This window comes from Pristiophorus japonicus, chromosome 4 (genome assembly GCF_044704955.1).
Source record: "Pristiophorus japonicus isolate sPriJap1 chromosome 4, sPriJap1.hap1, whole genome shotgun sequence".
In the NCBI taxonomy this organism is placed as follows: Eukaryota; Metazoa; Chordata; class Chondrichthyes; family Pristiophoridae; genus Pristiophorus; species Pristiophorus japonicus.
The window spans coordinates 228,788,598-228,804,032 of NC_091980.1; positions in this window are offsets into that span (position 1 = coordinate 228,788,598).

Here is a 15,435-nt window from a genome sequence, read left to right on the forward strand (position 1 = left end):
TAAAAAAAAATGGATGAACCAGAGGCAGTCATTTGTAGAGAGGATCCAGAGACAGTCGGGATGACTGAAACATGGCTACATAGAGAACACGATTGGCAACTAAATATTGCAGGATTTATACATTTTGGAAGGAAAGGGAAGGAATGAGGGGAGCTGGAGTAGCTGTCCTAGTTAAAGATAACATAATGGCGGTAGAAAAAAGGATGTAACTAGTTGTAAGATACATACAGAATCCATATGGATTGAGTTCAAAGGTAAGAAGGGATCCATCATCCTAAAAGGGGCAGATTATAGGACACCAAATAGTGGAAGGGCATTAGAGGACAAAATACATAGGCAAATCTGAGGTGAGTAGCAGGCATCGAATCATAATCATGGGAGCAAATAAACTGGCAAGAAGACATAATGAAAGGAGAAATGGGAATCGCGTTTTTACAGAATGTACAGGAATCCTTTTTCACTCAATGGCCGGAATCCTACCAGTCCTGTGAGTGTGGGTTTGGAGTCAAAATGGCCCTGATTGACAGCGGATCAGGATCCCGCTCTGAACCTGCCTCCGTGTCAGTTTCTCAAATTTCGGGTCTACGTGTAGATCGCAGACCCAACACCAAACGACAGGCCAGTCAATTAAGATGCTTAAGAGGTAATTTAAAGGTATTTAAAATGATTTTACCCACGTACTTACCCTTTTATCAAGGTTTCAACGAGTTTGCCATCCCTTGGGTTTCACGCCAGGTAAATGTGTCGGGTTCTCAGTGACTCTCTATTGCTTTGACTAGTTGACAGCTGCAGAAGTGGTATAAAGGCTACCATTTCACAGCTGTTCACTTTCCAATCTCAGAAACTGAAGCCTTCAGGATTTGGATAAAACTTTTGAGCTGTATGCAGATTGGAAGTGTTTCCAGTGAACACTCTATTAACTATCACCTCCTTGGAGCAACATCTCTCACCATTGACAGATTGATTCTGTCATCTCAACCTCACCTGATATCTATTCGAGCAGCCCTTGAAAAAATCTAACCTTCGTCCTCAGAATCCCACCACGATCAGCTCCAACACCAACATCACGAAACACACGACTATCACCAACAACAATACCAACCTACTCCGCAATAACCTGATGCTGCACAGGATACAAGGCATCAGCACCTGACCACATTGCTGCCCGGGAAGCCAGGGATGGCCTCACTGTTATGTACGTAAACGCTATAACTGTGTAAGACTTGCCACCAGAGGTCGCATCTGTTGAAGGCCCAAGCGTCACCTGCACACCTCATGCAAGCAAGTATAAAATGTTGTCTGCCATGCTGCTTTGGCACTCTGGAGTTTTATTAAAGAGACTAAGGTCACATCAGTTTAAGCTTACAGTACTCAGTCTTGTGAAGATATTCTAAACATAACAATTGGCGACGAGTAACAGATCACGAACTTTCACATGGTTAGGGCTGCCGTTGGTATTCTTGAACGATTTGTAGAGGGTGATGATTGGGAAGCCTTCATTGAACATCTCGACCAGTACTTCATGGCCAACGAGCTGGATGCGGATGATAAAGTGATCAAGCGCAGGGCGATTCTCCTCACCGTTTGTGGGTCTACAACATACGACCTCATCAAGCATCTGCTAGCACCAACAAAACCAATGGAAAAAACATATGCAGAGTTGTGTACGCTGGTTCGGGAACATCTCAAGCCGAAGGAGAGCATCTTAATGGCCAGGTATCGCTTCTATACGCACCATCGCTCCGAATGCCAGGATGTGGCGAGTTATGTCGCCGACCTAAAATGCCTTGCGGGACCCTGCGATTTTATTGGATATTTGGGGGAAATGCAGCGGGACATTTTCCTGCTTGGAATCAGCCACGAGGTCATTCTTCGCAAGCTGTTGTCTGCCGAATTCCCAGACCTGAACATGGCCATCACGATAGCCCAAGCTTTCATGTCCACGAATGATAATACTAAACTGATATCTTCTCAGCATCTAAGCTCACCGGCAAGTACTGTGCATAAAATAACGGCGTTAGCAGGCAGAACTGTACATGGCAGGGCCTACACGTCGGCAGCTGCAAGACCTAGGATGACTCAGAGTCCGCCATGGGGTGTGAGTGTGAATCCATTAACACCATGTTGGCGCTGCGGGTGTAACCATAGAGCCCATCAATGTCGATTCAAGCACTATGTGTGCAAAGGCTGTGAAACAATGGGACACGTAGCATTGTGCAAATGTGCAAACGTGCTACAACTCACCACATGGCAGAGTCAGCAGAAGATGGTCGATCCGAAGCGGATCACGCAGAACGAGTAAGAGAGACAACTCAACCCGAGGCCAAGGAAGAAGTATATGGGTTACATACCTTCACCACCAAGAGCCCTCCTATAATGCTGAAATTCAAATTAAATGGCATTCCAGTTTCCATGGAGTTGGACACGGGGGGGGGGGCGAGTCAGTCAATTATGAGCCAGAAGGTTTTTGAGAAATTGTAGAGCAACAAGGCACAAAGGCCCAAACTGAGCCTGATTTATACAAAGCTGCGCACTTACACCAAGAGCTTATACCAGTCATTGGCAGTGTGGCAGTGAAGGTATCGAACGATGGACTTATAACTGTGGATTGTCTTCGGGGGATGACGCCTTGTGTGCTCAAGTGCTGAGCAAATTTCCGTTGCTATTTGAACCAGGCATCTTCACAGGCGCCAAGGTGCAGATCCATCTAGTCCCTGATGCACAGCCTGTTCATCACAAGGCTCCGGCGGTTCCATATATGATGAGGGAGAAAGTCGAGATTGAACTGGACTGACTTCAACGAGAGGGAATCATATCACCAGTTGAATTCACCGAGTGGGCCAGCCCAATTGTTCCGGTGTTGAAAAGCGATGGCACAGTCAGAATCTACGGAGACTACAAGGTAACGATCAACCGAGTCTCGTTACAAGACCAGTATCCACTACCCAAGGCGGATGACCTGTTCGCAACGTTAGCAGGGTGGAAGTTGTTCACCAAATTGGATCTAACCTCCGCTTACATGACACAGGAACTGGCTGAATCTTCAAAAAGGTTGACGTGCATCAACACGCACAAAAGACTATTGATATACCACAGATGCCCTTTTGGGATTCGCTCAGCTGCTGCCATTTTCCAGAGGAACATGGAGAGTCTGCTAAAATCAGTTCCACGCACCGTTGTGTTTCAAGACGACATCCTGATCACCGGTTGTGACACCATCGAACACCTGCACAACCTGGAAGAGGTTATAGACAGACAGAGTGGGACTCAGGCTGAAATGCTCTAAGTGTGTTTTCCTGGCGCCAGAGGTCGAATTTTTGGGGAGAGATTGCGGCAGACGGCATCAGACCCACGGACTCAAAGCCGGAGGCCATCAAGAACGCACCCAAACCACAGAATGTGACAGAGCTGCGTTCGTTCCTGGGACTTCTCAACTATTTTGGTAACTTTCTACCCGTTGTTGAGCACTTTGCTGGAACCATTGCACATGTTGCTACATAAGGGTGACAACTGGGTTTGGGGTAAATCTCAAGAGTCAGCCTTTGAGAATGCCAGAAACCTGCTATGTTCTAACAAGTTACATGTATTGTATGACCCGTGTAAACATTTAGTGCTAGCTTGTGATGCATTTTCGTATGGGGTCGGGTGTGTGTTACAGCAAATCAATGTATCAGGCAAACTGCAACTGGTTGCCTATGCGTCTAGAAGTCTATCTAAGGCTGAAAGAGTCTTCAATATGGTCGAGAAAGAGGCATTAACATGCGTATTTGGGGTTAAGAAAATGCACCAATACCTATTTGGACTCCAGTTCGAGCTTGAAACCGACCACAAACCTCTCATTTTGCTGTTTTCAGAAAGCAAAGGTATAACCACCAATGCTTCGTCCCGTATTCAAAGATGGGAACTACATTGTCCGCCACAGACCAGGCACGGAGAACTGTGCTGATGCCCTCAGTCGGCTACCATTGCCCACCACCGTGGTGGAAATGGCGCAATCTGCAGAATTGCTTCTGGTCATGGATGTTTTTGAGAGCGAGGGGTAACCAGTCACGGCTCGCCAGATCAGGACATGGACTAGTCTGGACCCTGTGCTATCACTACTAAAAAGTTGCGTCCTCAATGAGAGCTGGTCAGCTGTTCCCATGGAAATGCAAGATGAAATTAAGCCGCTTCACTGACATAAAGATGAAATGTCCATCCAGTCGGATTGTCTCTTATGGGATAATCGCGTGGTTTTTCCAAAAAAAGGCAGGGAATCGTTTATACGCGACCTACATAGTACCCACCCAGGCATAGTCATGCTGAAGGCTATCACCAGGTCGCACGTTTGGTGGTCCGGTGTTGACTTGGATTTGGAGCCATGCATACACCAATGTAACACTTGCTCACAGTTGAGCAATGCACCAAGGGAGGCTCCACTGAGTCTGTGGTCATGGCCCTCCAAACCGTGGTCTAGGATCCACGTAGATTTCGCTGGCCCCTTTCTAGGAAAGATGTTCTTCGTAGTAGTGGACGCTTACTCTAAATGAATTGAATGTGTAATCATGTCATCCTGCACATCCACTGCCACCATTGAAAGCCTTTGGGCCATGTTCACCACCCATGGCTTGCCCGACGTCCTTGCCAGTGACAATGGACCCTGTTTCACCAGTTCGGAATTCAATGAGTTTATGACCCGCAATGGCATTATGCATGTCAGGTCTGCCCCATTTAAGCCCGCATCCAATAGTCAAGTCCAAACTATCAAACAGAGCTTGAAACGTGTGATGGACGGTTCCCTGCAGACCCGTTTATCTTGGGTTCTGCTCAGCTACCGGACGCGACCCCACTCGCTTACCGGGGTTCCCCCGGCGGAATTGTTAATGAAGAGAGCACTTAAAACCAGGCTCTCCTTAGTCAACACGGATCTTAATGGTACATGTTTTGCCGGCGTCACACGTGACATTGATGTAAACAACCCTGTGTTTGTCCTTAATTATGATCATGGTCCCAAATGGGTTGCTGGCACTGTCTTGGCCAATGAGGGGAATAGAGTGTTTATTGTCAAACAATGTAATGGACAAACGTGCAGAAAGCATTTGGATCAGACCAAACTGCGATTCACTGACAACCAGGAAGAACTTGAAGAGGACATCACCATCATCGATCTACCAACATACACCCAACCAGCAATCAACCTCGCCGTCAATCAGGAGGATGAACCCACCATGTCCAACAGTCCGGTCAGACCAGCCACGCCGTAGTGCAGCAATGGCCCGACCAACTCATTCATGCCAGGGTTTGAACTCAGGCGTTCAACAGGGAGCGAAGGGCCCCGGACCGCCTCAACTTGTAAATAACTTATATCAAAGACTTTGGGGGGGAGTGATGTTATGTATGTAAACACTATAACTGTGTAAGACTTGCCACCAGAGGGCGCACCTGTTGGAGACCCAAGGGTCGCCTGCACACCTCAAGCAAGCGAGTATAAAAGGTTGTCTGCCATGCTGCTTTGGCACACTGGAGTTTTATTAAAGAGACTAAGGTCACATCAGTTTAAGCTTACAGTTCTCAGTCTTGTGGAGTTATTCTAAACATAAGACTCACCATTTGACACTGTACACCCTGAATGGATTTTCTATTTTTTTCTGCCAAAGTGGATAACCTCACATTTTCCCACATTATACTCTATCTGCCAGATTTGTGTCCACTCATTTAGCCTGTCTATATCCCTCTGCAGATTTTTTGTGTCCTCCTCACAGTTTGCTTTCCCACCCATCTTTGTATCATCAGCAAAAATGGTTACATTACACTCGGTCCCTTCATCCAAATTATTAATATAGATTGTAAACAGTTGCGGGCCCAGCACCGATCCCTGCGGCACCCCACTAGTCACTGTTTGCCAACCGGAAAATGACCCATTTATCCCGACTCTCTTTTTTCTGTTAGATAGCCAATCCTCTATCCATGCTAATATATTATCCCCACCCTGTGAACTTTTATCTTGTGCAGTAACCTTTTATGTGGCACCTTATCGAATGCCTTCTGGAAATCCAAATACACCCACTGGTTCCCCCTTATCCACCCTGCTCGTTACATCTTGAAAGAACTCCAGCAAATTTGTCAAAAGTGATTTCCCTTTCATAAAACCATGCTTGATTGAATTATGCTTTTCCAAATGTCCCGCTACTGCTTCCTTAATAATGCACTCCAGCATTTTCCCAACGACAGATGTTAGGCTAACTGATCTATAGTCTCCTGCTTTTTGTCCACCTCCTTTTTTAAATAGGGGTATTACATTTGCGTTTTTCCAATCCGCTGGGACCGCTCCAGAATCCAGGGAATTTTGGCAGATTACAACCAATGCATCCACTATCTCTGCTGCCACCATTTTAAGACCCTAGGATGTAATCCATCAGGTCCAGGGGACTTGCCTGCCTTTAGTCCCATTATTTTCCCGAGTACTACTTCATTAGTGATAGTGATTGTATTAAGTTCCTCCCTCCCTATAGCCATTGAGTGGCACGCTTTCGCTCAGGACACTGCGAGAACCTCTGAGTTTACATCTGAGCACTGATCTTCCATTACAGGGCCCTTACAGCATGAGTGAAATAATTTAATGGGTGCATTACTAGTTCGCCATCAGTGCCTACTCCATGCTGCAGTTAGGCGGCATGAAGCTGGAAGGGCTGTTGGCCATTCAGAGCCACAAATGAGGAGGGCTGCGGACCTCTGGACAGGAGCCCTCACCCCCAGGAACTTACAGGAAGCAACGCTCATACCTCCACCTCTCTGAGGAGCAGTGTGTGCGAAGGATGCGCTTCCGAGAGGAAGTGCTGAGAGAGATATGCCATCTCCCACAGGCAGACCTGCAGCATCACATTGGGAGGAGGCGAGCGAGGAACAGGAGCCTGGTGAGTCCCCGAATGGCCAGCCATACCAGGAGGAGCATCATCCATCGTGGAGGCAGCGTGGCAATGCTGCCAGTGCAAGAACTACATGTCAGCGGCTCATAATGCACCGGGTCTCCTGAATGGAGGAAGATGAGGGATGTAGTTAATAATAACCAAGCTATGTGCCACCTTAATGCCACAGCTCCGTTAAAGTCCACACTCATACTCAAAACGGCAATGCAAAACGGTGAAAGTAACATTTTATTCTCGACACCAACGTGGTGGCTGCAAATCCACAAGTAACAAACTACAACACAACATCCCGTAGAAACACCATCAGCCACAATGAACTGAAATAATGTATGGACAAAGGGAAGTTTCATGAGTCATCCCACGGCAGCATCCATGTGATATCTTTGGCACACACACTCCAACCAATAGGTTGCGTCAAACAGTGAAACGACATATTTACATCCATTATTTACATGATGAGGACATCTGTCCATGGTGGGCAAAGTCCTCAGTTAGACTTTGCCTGACGTTTTCCACACCTCACCGTTACCCCCTCCCACACCTAGTGCTCCTCCTCAATGGGGCCTCATTGCCTACAGCAAGACTGCTTGAGGGATACTGTGTGTGTGGGGCAGACAGTACATACGGCCTAGTCGGACGCCCTGGACCAGCTCTGGGACTGGAAGGCCTGGCTGCGGACTCCACCGCCTCATTATCGGCGGCAGCAGTCTGGGATGAGTCGGAATGCTGTCATCTTGAGGAAGGACAGCACCTTCCATTTCCAGGGGCATACTGCCACTCACACAGAGCGGAGCGTCAGTATCCAGAGCACAATGTGTGAGCACAAGCTGCTGGCTTGCTTCGGCACTGTCACTTCCCCGTCCGACTTGTGAGGAGACAGAGAGGATGGCAGCAGTCAGTGATTGCATGGCATCACACTGAGACTGACTCAGAGCACACTGAGTCTGAAATGCAGCAGTCTGCGAGTTCGTGCCAGCAATCACTGACAGCATCACATCACAAAGTTCTTACGTGGCTTGGGCCTGTGATGTGATTGCTGCTGTCACGTCAACCATGGCATGCGCCATCCCCTCTGGGACTCGCCTATTGCTCGTTGAGCCTATCTCCTCCCTCTGTGAGCAGACAAGGAGGGCTCGTTGGACTCCTGAGAGGCATGGGCAATGCTTCAGGTTGCCTCTGCCACACTAATAGCAAGTGCGTTGATGCTTCTCCAATGCACCCATGAGGTCACTGTGCATTTGTGTGGTCTCCCTGGACAGAGCCACCTAGTCCAGGTCCACGTTTGCCTGCCTCTCAGTGGGACTCCTGGGCCGATTCACCCTCTGGGGAGCTGGTCTTTGAGCTGGGCATTGCTGTAGGCCACTGGGGTCAGGACCCTCAGGCTCTTCAAACCCCTCAAATTCAGGCTCCTCCACCATGTGGTGTCCCCACTCGGTGGGACTGATAGCGTCTCCCGCTCAGTGAGTACACTATCGTCCCCTCCCTCATCATCTCCCCCGTCACCCGATGTTGATGGCTCAGGGGTAGGCTGCTGCACCTGGCTGGTCATCTGTAAGCACAAAGCAACAGACGTATGGTTAGAAGCAGGGGATGGGGCAGGGAGCTAAGATGAAGGTGGCATTCGATATCTATATGTAAAGGGGGCAGGCCACTTGATATCAGGGGTCAAGGAACTCACATAAACCGCCGACACCATTCACATACCGTTATTATCCACAGGGGGCTCTGCCTCGCCACCCGCCACCGTGCGAACTAGGGTGCCCATGAGGGCCAACACTCGCTGCTCAACCAGTGAGGTCCTGCAGATCAGGCTCCCCACCTCCGGTCTGCTGCTGCTCCCCACGATCATGAGCCAATTTTGCCTACAATAAGAACAAAAAGAAGGTGTGAGTGAGTGTGCAGCTCATCGTGTGGCACATATGCCTTCCATAGTGGAGTAGCTGCTACTGTCTGGAAGTGCAAAGATTTGCATTATAATCTGCGTGGCTGTGTACTGTCCATGCGGGAACGGTGGCAGGAGGTGAGAGCCACCTAGAATTGCGGCTCAGAGTGATGTTTGGCAAACGCATATCAAGAGTCAAAGGGTAGTGCGAGGAGCGGTGAAAGTGAATAGGGGACAAGAGTGTCCATGCCTCCTGAATGCGCAGGGTATGGCTGGTGAACTGAGCTTCCAGCTTTCAGGTGGCTTCACCATAGCCTGGAACACATAAAGAAGGGCCAGCTTCCTCAAACACTGCACATTGTATGTGACAGTGATTTTGCAACCATGGTATTAGTGCATTAATATAAAGGGTAATCACCATGACGACCCTTGTGAGGTCGTTAAACTTCTTGCGACATTGGGTCGCAGTTCATGGCACCGTGTCTCGAGCAGCGACGTCTTGTGCCACCTCCCTCGAAAGCCTTCAAAAAACTCTTGGCATGGATTTCATTTCCCCAGGAAGATGCAAAACATGCCACGTCCTCTCTATGACCTGTGTCACTGTTTCAAAAGCTGTGGCTGAGAAGCGGCGTCCGCTTTGGTGTCCTTCCTGCTCCTCCATTTTCCCGCTCTGCTCAAAGTGCACAGGTGGAACTGCACCTGTGCAAACTTATAGTGGCACGCCTTAAACATTCGGCTGGGCTCGGTGTTGTGTATGGAGAAAGAGTCAGACTGAACACTGTGAGCTCAAAGTAAAGTGTGACCTTAGTCTTTTATTGCAGGTCTCCAGAGTGCCTGTGAAGCCTCCTTAAATACCTGTGCTCCCAAGGGATTATGGGATCCCTTGGGACTCCAGAGGATGAGCCCTCTGGTGGCTATACAGAGTAAATACAAGTCCACATATATAACAACATTCCCCCTGCCCAAAGTCAATAGTGTAACTATTTACAATGTGAGTTGATCTGGGGCCTTTCTTGCCCTGGTTGATCGTCTTGGTGGGAAAGCTGGTATTGTTAAATCATTTGTTGGGCCCTCGCTGGGCTGCTGTGCAGCTGGCCTTGCTGGGTTGCCTGGTGTGTTGGGCCCTGTTGGGCTGCTGTGGATGATGGGTTCTGCTTCATGATCAACCGTGGTGCAGGTAGTCACTGGTGTGTATGTTGGGGGATCAAAAAAGGTAGGGTCCAAGGTAGATTCCTCAGGATAGTCCATGAATTTGAGTTTGATTTGGTCCAAGTGTTTCCGGTGAATGAGTCCATTTGAAAGTTTGACCTGAAACACCCTGCTCCCCTCTATGGCCACAACAGTGCCGGGAAGCCACTTGGAATCTTGTCCATAATTTAATACAAATACAGGATCATTGATTTCAATCTTGCGTGACACATTTGTGCTATCATGGTATGCACTTTGTTGAAGCCGCCTGCTCTCTACCTGTTCATGTAGATCAGGGTGAACTAACGAGAGCCTTGTCAAGTGCTCTTTTCATGAGCAGTTTAGCAGGTGGGATCCCAGTGAGTGAGTGGGGTCTCGTGCGGTAGCTAAGCAGGACTCGGGATAGGCGAGTCTGCAGTGAGCCTTCAGTTACCCTCTTCAAGCCTTGCTTGATGGTTTGCACTGCTCTCTCTGCCTGACCATTGGACACTGGTTTAAACGAGGCAGATGTGACATGTTTGATCCCGTTGCGGGTCATGAATTCTTTGAACTCAGCACTGGTAAAACATGGCCCGTTGCTGCTCACCAGGACATCGGGTAAGCCATGTGTGGCAAACATGGCCCGCAGGCTTTCAGTAGTGGCAGCGGACGTGCTAGCCGACATTATCTCACATTCAATCAACTTGGAGTATGCGTCTACAACCACAAGGAACATTTTACCCAAGAACGGGCCTGCATAGTCGACGTGTACCCTAGGTTTGGAGGGCCAAGACCATAAACTTAGCAGCGCGCCTCCCTGGGTACATTGCTTAACTGCGAGCATGTATTACATCTGTGAATGCAGGACTCTAAGTCCGCATCGATACCGGGCCACCACAAGTGGGATCTGGCTATCGCTTTCATCATTACGATTCCTGGGTGGGTACTGTGGAGGTCATTGATGAAGGTGTCTCTGCCCTTCTTGGGGACCACTACTCGATTGCCCCACAGAAGGCAGTCTGCCTGTATGGACATTTTATCTTTGCACCGCTGCAACGGCTTTATCTCTTCCTGCATTTCCACTGGGACACTGGACCAGCTCCTGTGAAGCACACGGCTTTTGACTAGAGATAATAAGGGGTCCTGGCTTGTCCAGATTTTGATCTGCCGGGCAATGACGGGTGATTGCTCACTCTCAAATGCTTCCATAACATGGCTAGATCTGTGGGCTGCTCCATTTCCACCCCCTGGTGAGCAATGACAGCCTACTGAGAGCATCGGCACAGTTTTCTGTGCCTGGCCTGTGGAGGATGGCGTAGTTGTATGCGGACAACGTGAGCACCCATCTCTGGATGCGGGCCGATGCGTTGGTATTCATCCCTTTACACTCGGAAAACAGGGATATAAGTGGCTTATGGTCAGTTTCCAATTCGAATTTTAGCCCAAACAGGTATTGATGCATTTTCTTTAACCCATAGACACATGCTAACGCTTCTTTTTCAATCATGCTGTCGGCTCTCTCAGCCTTAAACAGACTCCTGGATGCATAAGCAACCGGTTGCAGTTTCCCAAAATCATTAGCTTGTTGAAATACACACCCGATGCCATATGACGACGCATCACATGCTCGTACCAAACGCTTACATGGATCATACAACACAGACAATTTGTTTGAGCATAACAATTTTCTCGCTTTTACAAAGGAATTTACTTGGCTTTTGCCCCAAACCCATTCACCCCCTTTTCGTAGTAAGACATGTAGTGGTTCTAGTAGTGTGCTGAGACCCAGTAAGAAATTACCAAAATAGTTCAGGAGTCCCAGAAACGACCGCAGCTCCATCACATTCTGTGGTCTTGGTGCGTTGTGGATTGCCTCCGTCTTCGCGTTGGTGGCCCTGATGCCGTCCGCCGCAAACTTCCTTCCCAAGAACTCCACTTCAGGCGCCAGACAAACGCACTTTGAGCATTTTAACCTGAGCCCCACGCGGTTGAGATGACTAAGAACCTCCTCCAGGTTCAGCAGGTGCTCGACTGTGTTCCGACAAGATGTCGTCCTGGAAGACCACGGTGTGCGGGACCGACTTCAGTAAACTTTCCATGTTTCTCTGGAGTATCGCTGCCGCTGATCGGATTCCAAACGAGCATCTGTTATAAACAAAAAGACCTTTGTGCCTGTTGATGCAGGTGAGGCCCTTTGATGATTCCTCCAGTTCCTGCGTCATGTAGGCTGAAGTTAGATCCAACTTTGTGAACGTCTTTCCTCCCGCCAGCATTGCAAAGAGGTTGTCGGCCTTTGGTAGTGGGTATTGGTCCTGCAGGGAGAAACAATTGATAGTTACTTTGTAATCGCCACAGATTCTGACGGTGCCGTCTCCCTTGAGGACTGGGACAATAGGACTGGCCCACTCGCTGAACTCGATCGGTGAAACGATGACCTCTCTTTGCAGCCGGTCTAGCTCGATCTCTACCCTTTCTCTCATCATGTACGGTACTGCTCTCGCCTTGTGATGGATGGGTCGCACCCCCGAAATTAGGTGGATCTGCACTTTTGCTCCTTGGAATTTCCCGATGCCTAGATCGAACAGCGAAGGAAATTTGTTTAAGACCTGGGCACACGAAGTGTCGTCAGCGGGAGATAGCGCTCGGATGTCGTCCCAGTTCCTGCATATCTTTCCCAGCCAGCTCCTGCCGAGCAGAATCGGACCATCGGCCAGTACCACCCAGAGTGGTAGCTTGTGCACCGCTCCATCGAAGGAGACCTTTACGGTAGCATTGCCGATTACAGGAATCAGTTCTTTTGCGTAAGTTCTTAGTTTCGTGCGAACTGGAGTTAAGACTGGCCTTGAGGCCTTGTTGCACCACAACCTTTCGAAAGTCTTTTTGCCCATGATGGACTGGCTCGCGCCCGTGTCCAACTCCATTGACACTGGGAGTCCATTTAGTTTAACATTCAGCATTATCGGGGGACAATTCGTGGTGAATGTGTGCACCCCATGTACCTCTGCCTCCTCGATCCGAGGCTCTGGTTCATCGTGATCCTCTGTGGATCTGTTCTCCTCTGCAAAATGGTGGTTTGCAGGTTTAAAAGGCTTTGCAGCTCGCCTGCACACTCATTGGAGGTGTCCCATTGTTCCACAACCCCTCCAAACGTACTCTTTGAATTGGCATGAATGGAAACGATGATCACCCCCGCAACGCCAACAAGGTGTTAATGGCCTTGTATTCATCACCCTTGATGGTGGACTCTGAGTCAACTGTGGACGTGCAGCTGCAAGTATGTGTGACCTGCCCTGTACATTACGATTCGAAAACAACATCACTTTGTTCACAGTACTTGTAGCAGCACGTGTGTGCTGAGAGATTTGCTCCGTATTGTCACTGGTGGAAATTAACGCACGGGCTATCGCTATGACCTTACTCAAGGTTGGGGTCTCTACAGTCAAAAGTTTGCGAAGTATGATTTTGTGGCCAATGCCAAGTACGAAAAAGTCTCTGAGCATGTACTCCATATGTCCTTCAAACTCGCAATGTCCTGCAAAGCGCTTTCGCTCGGCGATATAACTTGCCACTTCCTGGCCTTCAGACCTTTTGTAGAACCGGTATTTCGCCATCAGAGCGCTTTCCTTCGGGTTTAAATGCTCTCGGACCAGTGTGCACAAATCGTCGTACGATTTCTCCGTGGGTTTCGCTGGAGTGAGCAGATTTTTCATGAGGCCATACGTTGGTGCCCCACAGACAGTGAGGAGAATCGCCCTTCATTTGGCAGTGCTCTCTTCCCCATCTAGCTCGTTGGCCACGAAGTATTGGTCGAGTCGCTCCACAAAGGTTTCCCAATCATCTCCCTCCGAGAATTCCTCCAGGATGCCCACTGTTCTCTGCATCTTTGGATTCACTATCTGTATCTCATCGCCAGTTGTTGTGTATGGAGAAAGAGTCAGACTGAATGCTGTGAACCCAAAGTAAAGTGTGATCTTAGTCTTGTATTGCAGGTCTCCAGAGTGCCTCTCCAACCTGTGAAACCTCCTTAAATACCTGTGCTCCCAAGGGATTATGGGATCCCTTGGGACTCCAGGGGAAGAATCCTCTGGTGGCTGTACAGAGTAAATACAAGTCCACATATATAACACTCGGGATCTATTGCGGGCCTCTGCGCATGCACATTTAACCTTGCTGTTTTTGCACTGCAGTTTTCGGTTCGAGTGGCCAAGCACAGGTGTGGAATGCTTCATTTAGCGTCCCTGATCAATGTAGCAGCGTTTCAGACAAAGTTCCCGGTCGGAGGCGCAAACTTTTATAGGGTGCTATACTTACTGCCCCTCCATGAGAAACGCCGCAAAATGGCCAGAACCGAATTTCCAGCCCCATGATTCACTAATGCAATTTAGCACGCGATCACAGTAACCCATAATTCCTTCTAATCCCGAAGCGTTCGCCACCATCTTCAGCCAGAAGTGCCGAGTGGATGATCCATCTCGGCCTCCTCCTGAGGACCCCACCATCACAGAAGGCAGTCTTCAGCCAATTCGATTCATTCCAAATGATATCAAGAAATGGCTGAGTGCACTGGCTACAGCAAAGACTATGGCCCCGACATCATGGCTGTCGTGCTGAAGTCTTGTGCTCCAGAACTAACCATGTCTCGAGCCAAGATATTCCTATACAGCTGCAACACTGGCATCTACGTAGCAATGTGAAAAATTGCCAGGTATGTCTTGTCCACTAAAAGCAGGACAAATCCAATCTAGGCAGTTACCGCGCCATCAGTCTACTCTCAATTATCAGCAAAGTGAAGTAATGTGTCGTCAACAGTGCTATCAAGTGACACTTACTCACCAATAGCATGCTCATCAATGCTCAGTTCGGGTTCTGCCAGGACCACTCAGCTCCAGACCTCATTACAGCTTTGGTCTGAACTGGACAAAAGAGCTGAATTCCAGAGGTGAGGTGAGAGTGACTGCCCTTGACATCAAGGCAGCATTTGACCGAGTGTGGCACCAAGGAGCCCTAGTAAAACTGAAGTTAATGGGAATTGGGGGGAAACTCTCCACTGACTGGAGTCATACCTAGCTCAAAAGAAGTTGGTTGGGGTTGTTTGAGGTCAATCATCACAGCCCCAGGACATCAGTGCAGGAGTTCCTCATGGCAGTGTCTTAGGCCAACCATCTTCAGCTGCTTCATCAATGAACTTTCCTCCACCATAAGGTCAGAAATGAGAATGTTTGCTGATGATTGCACAGTGTTCAGTTCCATTCGCAACTCCTCAGATAATGAAGCAGTTCGCGCCCGCATCCAGCAATTCCTGGATGACATTCAGGCTTGGGCTGATAAATGGCAAGTAAGATTCGTACTACAGAAGTGCCAGGCAATGACTGTCTCCAACAAGAAAAAGGCTAAACACCAACCCTTGACATTCAATGACATTATCATTGCCAAATCCCTCACCATCAACATCCTGTGGGTCACCATTGACCAGAAACTTAA